The sequence below is a fragment of the Mauremys mutica genome, chromosome 3, assembly GCF_020497125.1.
Source record: "Mauremys mutica isolate MM-2020 ecotype Southern chromosome 3, ASM2049712v1, whole genome shotgun sequence".
NCBI classification, from domain to species: Eukaryota; Metazoa; Chordata; order Testudines; family Geoemydidae; genus Mauremys; species Mauremys mutica.
The window spans coordinates 173,498,775-173,512,390 of NC_059074.1; the positions used below are offsets into that span (position 1 = coordinate 173,498,775).

Consider the following 13,616-nt stretch of genomic DNA (forward strand, 5'->3'; position numbering starts at 1 on the left):
CAATGAGATCTGAATTTTCTCTCCTTGATTGGATGAGTTCTACTGAAAAATCTACCTTCTATCCTGTGTCAAAGTATAGATTAAAAAAAAAAAACTGTCTAAAGGGCAGTTGAAACTTCCCCCCCTTACTATATTTAAAATTAGAATAACAATCCAGGTCTTTATTTTATACTTGGGTTTTGTGTCTCAAACTTTTAGAAATTAAGAATTTTGTCATGCTGTCAGTGGTACGATGCAGTTTCTATTGAATTTAAACTTTCACCGTTTTAGTGTGAATGGAAGCTTTCTTTTTGGTTTTCTTTGTGGTAGACTGTTCCTGAAGTCCCAGGGATGCATTCTTAATTCTAGAATGATCTTGTGTTTGTCTCTTATGTGAGTAAAAATCTGTGATTATCAGGTTAGTACCTCCTTTTTAAAGTTGTAGAAATCTATATTAAAGTTTAATATCTAGATTCCAACTCAGCCTGTGCAATGGAACTTGCCTTGCTCCTAAAAAATAGTAATAAAAAAAATTGCATGCAAAATTCTAGCTTTATTATAGAAAGTAAAGTAGCTCAAAACAAAAGCTCCAAGTTAGTCTTTTCAACCATAATACTACTGGTGTAGATAAAACACTTACAATAAAGCGTTGACTGTTGCATAGTGCAGTTTAATGGGTTTGAAAGAAACTAAAGAAAGGTCTAATGGACTTCTTACAGGTGCTATCATATTTAAAAATTAAAAAAATATATTTTTCTAATTTTGTATATCAAAAGTTCTCATTTTTTGAATAGTCTTTTAGCTTTAAAAGATCAAATAAATGTACAGTTCAAGAAAACAAACTATTGTCTTACCTCTTTCCCTGCAAATACATCACAGAAATATTTGAACTTTCAAAAGTTCTACGGGTACATTTTCCTTTCTTCCATTCCCAAGCCAATCTCAGGTAGTCAGGAACAGTTGAAACAAGAAGGTCTCAGGCTTCCTGAAGCACCCTGCTGACTGGCACTATTGAGTTCCAATTCCAATGTATGAAGGCTCCTGACTTAGAAGAGCCTACGATATACCAAGGTGACCTAGTTCACCCATTTTGCAATAGATTTTCATTTGAAGATTTGTAGTAGAATTAGGCTTCCAGAAAGGTGGCTTCTAATCAGGATGTCATAGACCTACTTTAAAAATCGAGAAAGTCTTTATAATTAGAACATAGAGGCCCCTTTTCTATTAGTGCTGAGTTTGTTACAAAGCCATTCAGCACTCTACTTCTGTATAGATGGGGTGTATAGATAAGCCTCAGTCTGAGCTTAAGTACAGGGAAATCTGTTGGCAGAAAGATCTTTTCCAAAAGGCGGACATAGTTGTCTGAACCTTCGCCATCATGTTGCCAGGTTTCTGAAGATTTCTTGCTGTCATTTCAGTTATCCATGCTTTCAGCTATCAACTTTATTAGAAGTCAGTGAATCTGGAGTCAAAGGAATCTCCTCCATTTTCTCCCTGAAATGGACTACTCTTGGACCAGTTGTAAAATTAATATAAAAAGTTAATCCTTCTGTTCACTTAAATCAGTGTTCATGTACCCTTCCTCCTTCTTCAGACCAAAACAGGACGTTATGAAATTTTGCTGCAAAAGAATGTGGTAATGTGGAACAGCCCCTCCTTATTAGGAAAGAGGCCAAAATAATTCCCCAGTGGATTAGGTTATAAATTGGATTGGCCTATATCCTCAACAAAATACCTTCCTTAATAGGTGTTGAAGACCATTCTGCAACAAGTACCTACTTCCTTGAGCTTATTAGTAGAACCTGTTCTCTGTTCATTCCTTTCTACGTCGCTTTTTGTTTTCATTGGCAGATGAGGCCTTTGACCACAGTATTCTGTAGGCTGCCAGTTGAATGATCCTAGCTAGTGAATGATCTATAATAGAAAAGGAAAAGTGTGGTGGTTTTTTGTTTTTGTTTTTTTGTTTTTGTGAACTAGGGTAATATTTTTCCTATGGATAGGACAGCCACTATTCTAGATGATCCTAGTCTATGAAATTTGTTTAATTGGTGGCTATTGATCTCTCTATCGGCTTTGGAAAAGCTCTGTTTGTGAGCTGCAACAATTTCTTGTGCCACCAAAGAGGAAGGATATAAACGGGTTTTTGAGTGAATATGATTAGTTATAGCCAATGGGAAGGTTGACTTGGAGCTGAAGAATAACTGTCTCTTGTCTTGTTGTCTCATGGATTTAAAATTCTCTTAAGATGAATTAACGAGTATAGGCAAAAATACTCCCTGCTCTTAGTGTGGGAAGGGGGTAACGAGTGAAATGTAGATCATGCATTAGTGGAGATTCCTTTTGTTTGCTTTCCCCCTCCCCCCAATCCTATTTCTTTGCAGTTACCGTTATCCTTTTGAATATTCTTTTTGGAAGTGGGAGGAATTGCATTTGTAAGTCACCTCTCCACTCTTCTTCCCCCCCCCCCTCCTTATTTGGCTTAATTCCTGTCATTGCCACTTGAAAAGAAAAGCCTTAGGAAATGGGTGTTGCCATACTTTAATTGTGAAGCTGTGTGGGTAGGTGTCATGGAATATTATGCTTACTTCATGCTGTTACCAAGGAAACAGAAGATGCAGATTCTATAAGATCTCTAGAGGTGAATGAAAAGGCACTTTAGTCTCGGAGCATCATGCGCAGAGTGCAGAAGAAAAGTCTCGCTCCTTTGGTGAGTGGATTGAAGGGTTGAGTACTCACCCTAAAGTTTCTCAGCTCTCCTTCATGGAGAAGGAAAAAGGGGTCAACTTGCTTGACAGGGCTGTTGAGTGGTGGCATCTTCAAATTTCTAAACCAACAATGGAGGTAAAATAACCCAAGGGTTATCACCACAGATACAGAAATTGCTGAATCTTATCATTCAAGCTACAATTCTTTTTCTTGATCCTGAATTTTTTGTGTCTTCCTTCCTTATTTCAAGTATTGCAACCTTGTATATTAGCTCAATAGCAGTACTGGGCTCTAAATACATTTTGTTTCCTCCACCACGTACAGGCTGCATTATTTTTAAATAACTATAGTGAAATACAGGACACAGTGTTTGGGGAATAGGTTTGCTACACACACAACATACCTGAGAAACTCAAAACCAAGGAAATGAAAAATTAAGTCATGAAGAGTATCACCCATAAGCATGCACCTTACTACTACAACTACTGTATACCACATACCTCTAACAATGAAGAGCATTGGGAACCTCTGTTAGATCTGCACTTAGACTTTCTTAGCCCCCTTTCTTTAGTTAGGCTGATTTGGATTCTCAGTGACCTGCATCTGCACTGAAGCTCTCCTTTATGAAACAGTTAGAACACTGGCTCCCATCCTCAGCTTCAGCACTGCTCTAGCAACGTCCTTAAGAAAAAACTCAGACACTGTTCCTGTGAAGTCAGTGACTCAGTTGACACCAACTAGGTCTATTTTCTAGTGCCATTTGCATACGACAGTGCATGCTCTGGCACAGTCCTCAGGCTCCTTTAGTGTAGATCTTACATCTTGTTTTGACTGTGATTTCCTGATGTACATTCTTCCCCTACTCAGCATATCTCCTCTGTCAGAGCTCAGTCTCCAAGCAAAAACAAGAAAACAGGCACCATAGCTTTGATTCTGATGAGGCCCTGAAGAAAGAAGCAGCACCAGTGATCTGATGGAAACCCTGGCACTACCAGCACTAATGCTGCTTTTGGTACCCCACCACAGGGCAGTAGATGTATGGGTGGGAATACAAAGGAAATCCCTGCTCCAACCCCACAGAAAGAAATGCTTTGTCCTTGCTCACTCTGGAACAGAAGTGATGACATTTGGTATCTTCCTCAGTAAACAGATGTATTGTGGTAGATCCGCACTTGCAGAATATGTATTGAACCACTGAGTCCTTAAAAGACTGTTTATGCTGGTACCATTTCAGTCTGTTCAGGAGTCTCATTGAGTGTTCTTTGTCTTGGCAGATGTGGAACCAGATGTGATCATAAATACACTACATCCAAACTTTACTGCTTTCTAATGCAACATCAGGGAATGAGTTCCCCCTTGCTTGTTTTACTAAAGTATGTTGGTAGTATCTGGGTGATGTATATCATCCTTGAGCAGGAGAGACTGAAAGATTGTAATGCCCAATGTATTGCTTGGAGATCTGTAATACTGATATGTAATCTGGATTCCTGCTGATTCCAAAGATTTCAAACTTGTAAGTCTTGAAAGTGGAATCTCCATGGTTGAAGACCTCTGTAGTTACTACAGCCATTGGGATTGGAGAGTTAAAGGTAGTGCATAGTGGAAGTTCAGGTGTTGTAACCGTCATATGTAATTGCTTGTACTAGGAACTAATATGGACTTTTCATAAAAACGTAGCATGAAATTGATTAAAAATAAACTATTTAATCTGTATAAAAAATGTAAAAGCCTTTTGTTATAGTTGTCTATAGGCATAGTTTCTGGCTTTTTTTATGAAACAATTCCAAGTCAGACTTAATTCAAAATAAAACACTTGGATGTGCTGTGTTACAGTAACTGGGATGTAGTGCTTCCAAGATTCCTGATATTTAAAAATACCATGCACTTGTAGTGGTTTCTTATCCAAGGACCTCAATGCTGTACAAGCAATAATTACACCTGGTAAAACTTGTGAGGGATAATTACCCATCTTGCAGGTGCATAAAACTTAAGACACATGGTAACTTAACCAGGATAACGCCAGAGTAAGAACCTGATCTTTGACTCTTTCATGTGTTCTAAGTATTAGAAAATGCTGCTTCAATCAAATGAAGGCTGGTCTGCTGAAACTCTACCTTCCATTGAACGTAGAACATGCTAAATAAAAATAGTGTCCGTTTTTTCCTAGTGGTAGTTCCTCTGTGTGCCATAACTGTTTCCAACAAGTAAAACTTAGCTTATTCATCCTTGCATGTATTTCTCCGTTGACTCCTGCTTTGGGCCATACATGTGATATAGCTTTTTCACCCTTTCCTAACTTTAGAGATTCAGCCTTGCAAGTGGTAGTAAAACTTTGTTGGTCTATAGATACCTTGAATGAGGCCTAGTGTGACGGGTTCTCCCTGAAATTAGAGTACCACTGAGCCCTCTGACCCAGCACCCTGGGCTCCCTCTCACCTTGTGCTGCGGTGACATGCTGCAGCCCCCCTTCCAGTTCTACACTTCCTCCAGTAGTCACACAGGTAGGGACACACCCAGCTGCAGTTACATGCAGGCTCTCTGATTAGCTACTGCATGAGCCAACAATAAAGAGGCTACAGCCAAAATAACCACCAGCCTCCCACCTTATGCCCCCTTTCCCCACTGGAGTATAAACCCAAAGTTATACCATCTTGCGCTGTACAGGGAACTGTACAGCATAAGCTCAGAGTTTGCCCCTCCCTCAGTATGGAGAGGAAATGCAACAGCCCCCTGAGCTAAGATTCCCAAGCACTTCACTCCAAACTTACTGGTTTAGATTAAAACACAAAATAAGTTTAAGTGATTATAGGTGATAGCAAACAGATCAAAGCAGTGTCAAGGCGTAGCCATGTTAGTCTGTATCCACAAAAACAACGAGGAGGCTGGTGGTACCTTAGACTAGCAGATTTATTTGGGCATAAGCTTTTGTGGGTAAAAACCCCACTTCTTCAGATGCGTCTAAAGAAGTGGGTTTTTTACCCCCAAAAGCTTATGCCCAAATAGATCAAAGCAGATCACCTAGTAAATAAGAATGCAAACTAAGCCTAAGATACTAGAAAGATGGGATATAAATTAGCAAATTCTCACCCTGGCTGATGGTACAAGCAGGCTGGCAGATTCTCAAGATACAAGCTGCACTTGCCTGCAGATTCCACACTGTAAAGCTTTTTCATACACAGGTTAGAAATCCTTTTAGCCTGGGTCTAGCACTTGCCTCAGTTCAGTCTTTGTTCATCAGTTGTTTTCAGGAGTCCTCTTGTGTGGGGACTGAAGAACAGATGATGTCACTCCCTGCCTTATATAGCTTTAGCATAGGGCGGGAACCTTTTGTCCCAGACTAAGTTTGTGGAAAAACACTGATATCCCAAGAAGGAGTCCAGAGTCATGTGGCCTGGTCATAGGCTCTTGCATACCTTGCTGAGTCATAGCAGCCATTACTTACAGGCTGTCTGGAGCATTGTTAGGAAGGCTCACCCAGTGATGGATAAGCTTCCCCTTAGGCCTATTGATTTCCCTAATGGCTCATTACCCTGAATAGGCCCTTCCCCATTAGCTGTCTCGACTGAAAGCATCTTGCCTAGTGGGTGTCACCCAGGTATAATTACATTTGAAATACAGATACATAGTCAATATTCTTAATTTTAGATACAAAAATGATACATGCAGGATCTGAAAATATGATTTGCTGAATATGGATTATCTTAACTTTTCCAATGACGCCTCACATGACCTGTTTTATACAAAATGCATCATTATGCCATAATCATATATCACTGAAGAATATGGGATGCAGTGTCAGAGGGGGGATCAAAGATGAAGGTGGTAGGTTGGGCATGGAGGCTGGCTTGTGAGTATTACATCCTCTTATCCCACTGCAGACACGAGGATGAACAGTCTGTCCTTACTGAACCCTCCACTGTGAATATGAAACTCGTGCTAGGGGTCTCAGTTCCACCAGAGCAGAAGAGCGAGAGGTCTTCTGCTTCACTGTTGGCTTACTCATTCAGGATATCTAGTTCTAACTAGAGGAAGTCCATGCTCAATGAAATTACTAGGCTTACTTTGGTTTTCTATTAGTGTGACAGCACATACTTCCTCAGGCCTCTCTCCAGAACCAGTAATAGGCAGAAGTAGTGTTTCAGTGCTTGAGTATTAGATTTCTCTTCTCCCTTATACCCTCATTACTTCCTGATGGAGCAAGTCATCAGTATGGTCCTTTTAATCATTTTCTACATCCAAGTATCCTTTTGAAGCTGAAAGTCTGTAAGAAAGTTTTTTTTTTTCTTTTTAAATTTTTCCTCTTCTGAAGTGTGTGAATTGTCTGTCTTCTCAGAATGTCAGAAGAAATAGGATTCTCTCATGGCAGAGTGATAGGTGACATGCAGAAGTCCCCTAACTTTCAGTTCCTGAATCCCTGGAGAATGTAGTAGCCTCTAAAAGGAAAGGTACCTCTTGAGGAGGAGGAGCAGGGGGAGTTTGTCTTAATTTGTTTAAAATTGTTAAATTCATCAGTCTCTCTCTCTCACTCTCAAAAGAAGAAAACCCTGTAAACTACAGTTTGGGATGCCATAAGGTCATACAGGTCAATCTTTAACACTAAATGGCAAGGCTCATTAAGTCTACAAACCTGTTTTATATAAGCTATATTGTGCAAGATAACCATATTCGCTTTGTCCCATAACAAGAAGGAATGCGTGACTGTGGGGAACAGATATCCTATCCCATGAAATACAAGAATCATTGAAGTTTCAGAAATGTTTTGAACACAGTTTTCAGGGCATCTGATTCAAGTCAGTTACATGTTCTATGTGAAAAAGAGGGAAAAATCATTTTAGAATCTAAGTTCAGGGAAAATTTTGGACATTTTCAGTTTACACTCTTCCTGTTGAGTCTTCAAGGAACCACACTTACTTCTCAGGTCCAACTTCCTACCAAAACCAGAGGCAAACTGAATTTCAAAGTCCTTTACAATATTGAGTAATAAAGGCCTGTTCATTTCTCTTGCCTGTTTGCAAGTTTAACTTTTTCATTTCTCTATTTTTTCTATATATTTGTCATGTTATCAGTACAAGTTTTCTTAAACCTTCAATATTAGCTGTGCTATGGAGAAACCTCTTCAAATTTCTCCAAGAAGTCAGTTGCATGATGCCAGATAATAGTGGGTTAGAGCTGAGTCCTCCCACTCTGCATCAGTGGGGGGGAGGGGTGTCACGCTGCCTCACTGTGTCCGTGGGCATTGCCCACAGACAGGGAATTAGCAGATGACTAACCAGTCCAAGGCTCTGGCTCTTAGGCAGGGCAGAGCCCCAAACATTCTAAAAGTTTCTGACCCTCCAGCAGGGCAGGACAATGAGCAGTCGGTGGGTGTTGGGCCCCAGGTAGGGTAGAACAACTGGGCAGTCTGTGAGCTCTGGCCTTTATGCAGGGGCTGAGCAAACAAGCATTCTGTGAATTCTGTCCCTCAGGGAGGGACTGAGCAACTGAGCAGTCTATGAGCTTGGGTGTTTCTAGTGAGTTCCCACTGGGGTCAGTTCTTAGCTCTACACTAGTCAACATTTTTATGAATTACATGGAAGAAAATGGGATTACTCACCAAGTTTGCAGATGACATGAAGATTGGGGAGTGGTGAAAAAAATGAAGAAAACTTGACATTGATCTAGATCAATCTGAATCACTTGGTAAGCAGGGCACAAGCAAATACACTTTTCAATTCAATGATGTGCAAGGTCACCAAGGAATGCAATGCAGGAACGCTATACATACAAAATGAGGGACTATTCTTGAAATCAGTGACACCAAAAAATACTTTTGGGTCCTGGTGGTAGGTAGATAGCTGAACATGAGCTCTTACTGTGATGCTGTGGCCAAAAGGGATGTATAAGGGAATACTGAGAAGGAGTAGACAGTTTATATTACTGCTATACTTGGCACTGGTTATGACTACCACCTTAGGCAGGGGCAGAGCAGCAATTAGTCTCATGACCCAGTCTCTCAAGCAGGGTGGGGACCAAATAGTCTATGCGTTCAAGCCAGGCAGAGTACCAAACAGTCAATTGGCTCAGGAGGGGCTTTTTAGGATCTCTGAGGCAGGCAGAGCAGTAGGCAGCCTATTGCCTGATGTCTTGCCTCAGGTAGCTGGCAGACTCATGCAGGCCTTTTGGCCTAAGGGTGGGGTGGCAAGGGGTAGGGGAACCCAGCCCAGGGCCCTAACAGTGGCAGAGTGTTCTGCCACTTGGTCAGCGGAGATCCTGGCTGCAACATGCTGACTGGGTTTCAGGGAGCACCGCAGCCAGACTGGAGTCAGCTTCCCCGAGCCACTTCCTACCCTCCTCTTCGAGTGTACCTGGATTCATGGGGTCCGCCACTTCCCCGGGGTAGATTGGCAGCAGCAGTCCCAGTCACTCCTCAATGCCTTTTTTTTCCTGGTGGCTCCAACAGCTCCGGCCAGTCTTTAGTGGGGTAGGGATCCTTCTCAGGCTCCACCTCCTGGAGTGGGCAGAAAGCATCCGTCTCCTCTGGGCTGTTCCAGCACAGCTGAGCTGCGGGGCTCCTCCTTTATACTTCCTGTCCTGTTCCTTAACTTCCAGTGAGAGGCCCAAGCCCAGTCTGACTCTGTTCACCAGGGTTCAAGGGGCGGTCCCTCCTCTGACTCAGTGGGAGGCCACTCTGCCACTACACAGACAGGCAGTTTTTTAGATGTAATTTTTTATATTTTAGGCTTTCACTTTGGGTACAAAGCCATTGTTCATGTAGAATGTACTTTTTGTAGTATTCGCTAGGAATTTGGCAAATAATCAAAGCTTTAATGTTCTTGAGACCTTTTATCCCTTCCATCTTAATTTCTTTTCTTATTTAATGCTTCAGGCTTCTTTGCTATAACATATAAGTAGGTTTTTGTTTCATTTGATATACCCGTAACAGGAAGCATAAATTCTCATAATTATTACGATATACCTTTAATCGGACCTTAAGTGGTGGTAGTGTGGTGAAACTTGTATAATTTCTCTGTGGGCTGCCTGCCTTAAATGCTATCAGTTGCACTTCTACGAATATTAGCTTAACCATGCTCACTGATGCTAGTTACTTCTCTCAGTTCTTTAAAATATTGTAATATGCAACTTTATTTTTCTATAACAAGTCTGATCACACCTACCCACCCACTTTAAGACCCTTGCATACAGCCAGAGCAGTATAAATGAGATTTGGCCCCTTCAATATTCTCTCTGACCAAATCCTACTAAAATTAAGAAAACTGATTGCTTTCCTATGAATTTAGAGGAAAGGGCAGTAATATCAGTAATCTAACCCCCCCCCCAAAAAAAACCCAACAACAACAACAAAAAACACCATGAAGTAGGACATTATCCTAATACTTTTCCTTTATGTGGCATGCCATTCTAGACTTCCTGGTTATAGCCTTGATATTTGCTCTTTTCTTGATTAATCCCAGAAAAACAAGGTTTTCCCATGCCAGCTTCACTGTATGACACTTCCTCTATCTCTTGTACTTTTCAGTGGTGAACACAACTGCAACACAAAGATTAAACAAATACTGATGCATTCTTGCGCCTTCCTTGGGAGGTCTACCCTGTAGTGTGAGAACTGTAGAACACCCAGTTTTAGCTCTCTCCCTATCTTATTGCATAAATGTAGATATTCTTGTACTTCTGCAGCATTGACCTCAAGACTTACAGTAGCCATATTTTCTACCATCCAGGACAGAGACAAAGAACAAGAGAAGGAAATCAGTCCAGAACAATTGGACCAATACCAAATAGCCTTTCCCAAACACCCCTCAACTTTGTCACCTGTCAGGGGAGACTCTGTCTCGGTTCCAGGTCCTGATGACTTTCAGGATTTACTATCTCAATTAGCTGATACACCAGAACTTGAGACAACATTAACTGAAGCTAAGGCCTATAAGAATTGTACTTCACTGATCCAGGTAGAATAGCCATGTCCTTCTAAGGGCAACCGAGAGCCATCTGTAAAGTGCATGGCAGACCCCTGCTGCCCTTGCCTCTACAGCAAAGAGAGTAGAGAAAAGATACACAGGTCCATAAAGAAGCGTTGAGTAATTCATTACTCACCCATTATCAGGAAGACCAGTAGCCCAGGAGGAAGCTAGTCAGTTGGCCCAGTGCGAGTGATTCCCAAGGATAAAGATCCTGAAAGGCTCACTTTTGTTAGTAAGAAAGCCCATTCTACCTCGCTTCAATTATGTATAGCAAATTACAAAACATTATTTGAAGTACAAATTGCTGACATAGGACAAGGTATTTCTCTTTCTCAATGAACTAGGGCTCAACAAACAAATGGTGGTAGCTAGGGGCTACCATTACCATCTTGAATCTGAGAAGGTGTATGTATTTGTTTGACCTTCTCAGATTGATATCTCATGAAGGCTTCCCCCTTTTCCCAGAATAAGGAAATATTAGGAGTAGAAATTTCTTCCTCTGAATTCCATAGACATCTCATCTATGTCTCTAAGACAGATCAGGGAGGCTCTCTCTATCTTCAGTTGGTTCTTGTGAGAAAGGTTGAAAAAGGACAGGGAAGGAATGTGGGAAATGATAAAGGAGTGGAATTGGACAGAATACCCTTTAGAGATAAGTACCCATCTATCAGTGGTTGAGGTTATTCCTGTCTAAGCTGATAAAACAGGGAAGATGGCATCTGAAGATCAGGTTCAGGGATGACTGTCTGGTTTGGTTGTGACTCTCAACTTTCATACCAAACCTGCTGTCCAGATGACTCTACAGGAGGCTTGATGCCTAGTGAAGGTGGTGGTTTCCTCTGGGAGAAACCAGGCTTCTTTCTCAGAGGGTAATAGGTAGGGAGTAGGCAGGTGCTTTCTTCTTAACCGGGGGTTGGTATCTTTCTAAAGACACTTCACTCTATTTTGACATTTATCTCCTGTATCAAAGCAAACTGGTCACTCAGTCTTGAGTTGTCTAAACTCATGGGTCACATGCCAACTTGCACTTCCATGCTAGTGAGACTTCTAAGACCATTGCAAGGCTGGCTAAAATCAGTGTATGGAATGAGACTCAGACATGTTTAATGATCCTATTTCATATTCTGGCATCAATAAATTGATAGATAGAAACTCAATGCACAGAGGTGTACTTTTTCCCACTCTTTCACTTACAAAGACAGTGATCACAGATGTTTAAGGAATAAAATGTGGTGCACTCTTAAAATACCTTCAGATGTAAGGAGTTTAGTGTCAAGAGGCGATTCATGACTTCATTTAAATTTGGAACTTGGACAATCAGCCTATCACACACATTCTCACAGACCATGTGTCTGCAATGCATTAGGTAAAGAAACTAGGCAGGACTCACTCATTGCTCCTGTGTTGCGAATCCATCAAGTTTTGGAATTGGTGCCTGACACATGGGATAGCTCTGATAGCCCTTCACCTACCAGGTTTCGGAAACACCGTAGCTGATCACAACGGGCAATCCGTAACCAATCACAAGTGGTCCCTCAAAATATCTGTCCTTATTTGAATGTGTCACTAGGGGGGTACTCTCATCATAGACTTATTTGCCAAGAAAGAGAACACAGTGCTCAGAATTCTGTTCCAGAACATACGAGTTGAAGATTTGTAGAGGATGCTTTTCTCACGTCCTGGAAACAGGGCCTTCTGTTTGCTTCTCTACCCAAGATAATATGAAAAATAAGACAGAATACAGCACAAACTATCCTTATTGGCCCAGCCAGTTCTGATGACAGGTCTAATTCACGTATCAGCTCAACCCCCGATTCACACTACCAGATTTCCTGGACATATCATTGAATCAGAATAAAATTTTCTACTCAGACTTGAAGTCATTACACATCTCAACCTGGAAGTTGGTTGGTGGAGCGCCACCGATAGACTGTTCAGTGTAGGTTTGAGAGAGATTACTGCAGAGCAGGCTTCCACAAAGAGAACCCTGTTCCTCCAAATGGAAGAGATTCTCAAAAAGGATGGCTTAGAACAATATTGATCTTCTGAAGGCTTCCATTCCCAAGATTCTTGACTACGCACTACAGTAAAAGCTCTCACGACTCTCTAGTTCAATCAGGGTTCACTTTGCAACAATTTCAGCATGCCACTCTCCAGTTGGGTAAGAACACAGATCATGACTCTACTGTTCTTAAGCTCTTTAAAATAATTTTATCTACAGTTGTCCAATGGGGAGCCAGCTGACTTCTTCCTAAGATCTTACTGTCTTAAAAGGTCTTCTGGAGCCCCCCCTTGCAAGTGCTCCCTTCACCACCTTACTCTCAAGACAGTTTTTCTTGTGTCCATTACATCAACAAGAAGGATGCGACTCCCAAGCACTTGTGACTGACTGTTCCCACTCTATAATCCACAGATAAAGTGGTGTTATGGTCTCCTAAATTTATTCGCAAAATTGTTTTTTAATTTTACCCAAATCAATCAATTATTTTCCCTATTTTCTTTCCAGAATCCCACTCCACTTGAGAAATAGCATGTTCTGGATGTGGCTAAAGCCTTTTATTATCTGGCTAGACGCTCATCTCCCTCAAAATAGCTAAGGGACAAGCTATTCTGGTATAAAGAATATCTACATGGATTACACAGTGTATTTCTATCTGTTGTTAAATGACGAGCATACTTTGTCTTGTCTTCTCTTCTACTCATTCTACTAGAGCACAGGCTTTTCCTAGAAGGAGATGTAATCAGGACATCTTTCTTGGGGAAAACAAAGTTCCAAACAGATCTTTGACCTCTAGATTCCACATGCTCCAGAAACCCACTTTTTTTTGTTTTTGTATATGGGTAGGTGGAGGTCATCTTTAGCTAGAACAAGTGTGGACCTAACTTAGAATGCTGCTAAGTTTATGCTAGTCCCAGACTTTCATTTTCGCATACACTGTTAAGGAGTTCACTGAAGTTAAGCAGAAACTAATC

At 41.1% G+C, this 13,616-nt stretch overlaps 1 protein-coding gene across 6 annotated transcripts in view; it reads left to right on the top strand.

Annotated features, from left to right (window-relative positions):
* PPM1B (protein phosphatase, Mg2+/Mn2+ dependent 1B) overlaps positions 1-13,616 on the top strand; it is a 120,557-nt gene that overhangs the window by 27,743 nt on the left and 79,198 nt on the right. Inside the window, exon 1 of one of the 6 annotated variants that reach the window (XM_045011111.1) lies at positions 2,612-2,686. The exons of the other annotated variants lie outside the window; for them this stretch is intronic. The gene's annotated coding sequence lies outside the window, so the exon portion shown is untranslated. Of the gene's footprint in view, positions 1-2,611; positions 2,687-13,616 lie in introns of those variants that run through there. 6 annotated transcript variants of the gene reach the window in all.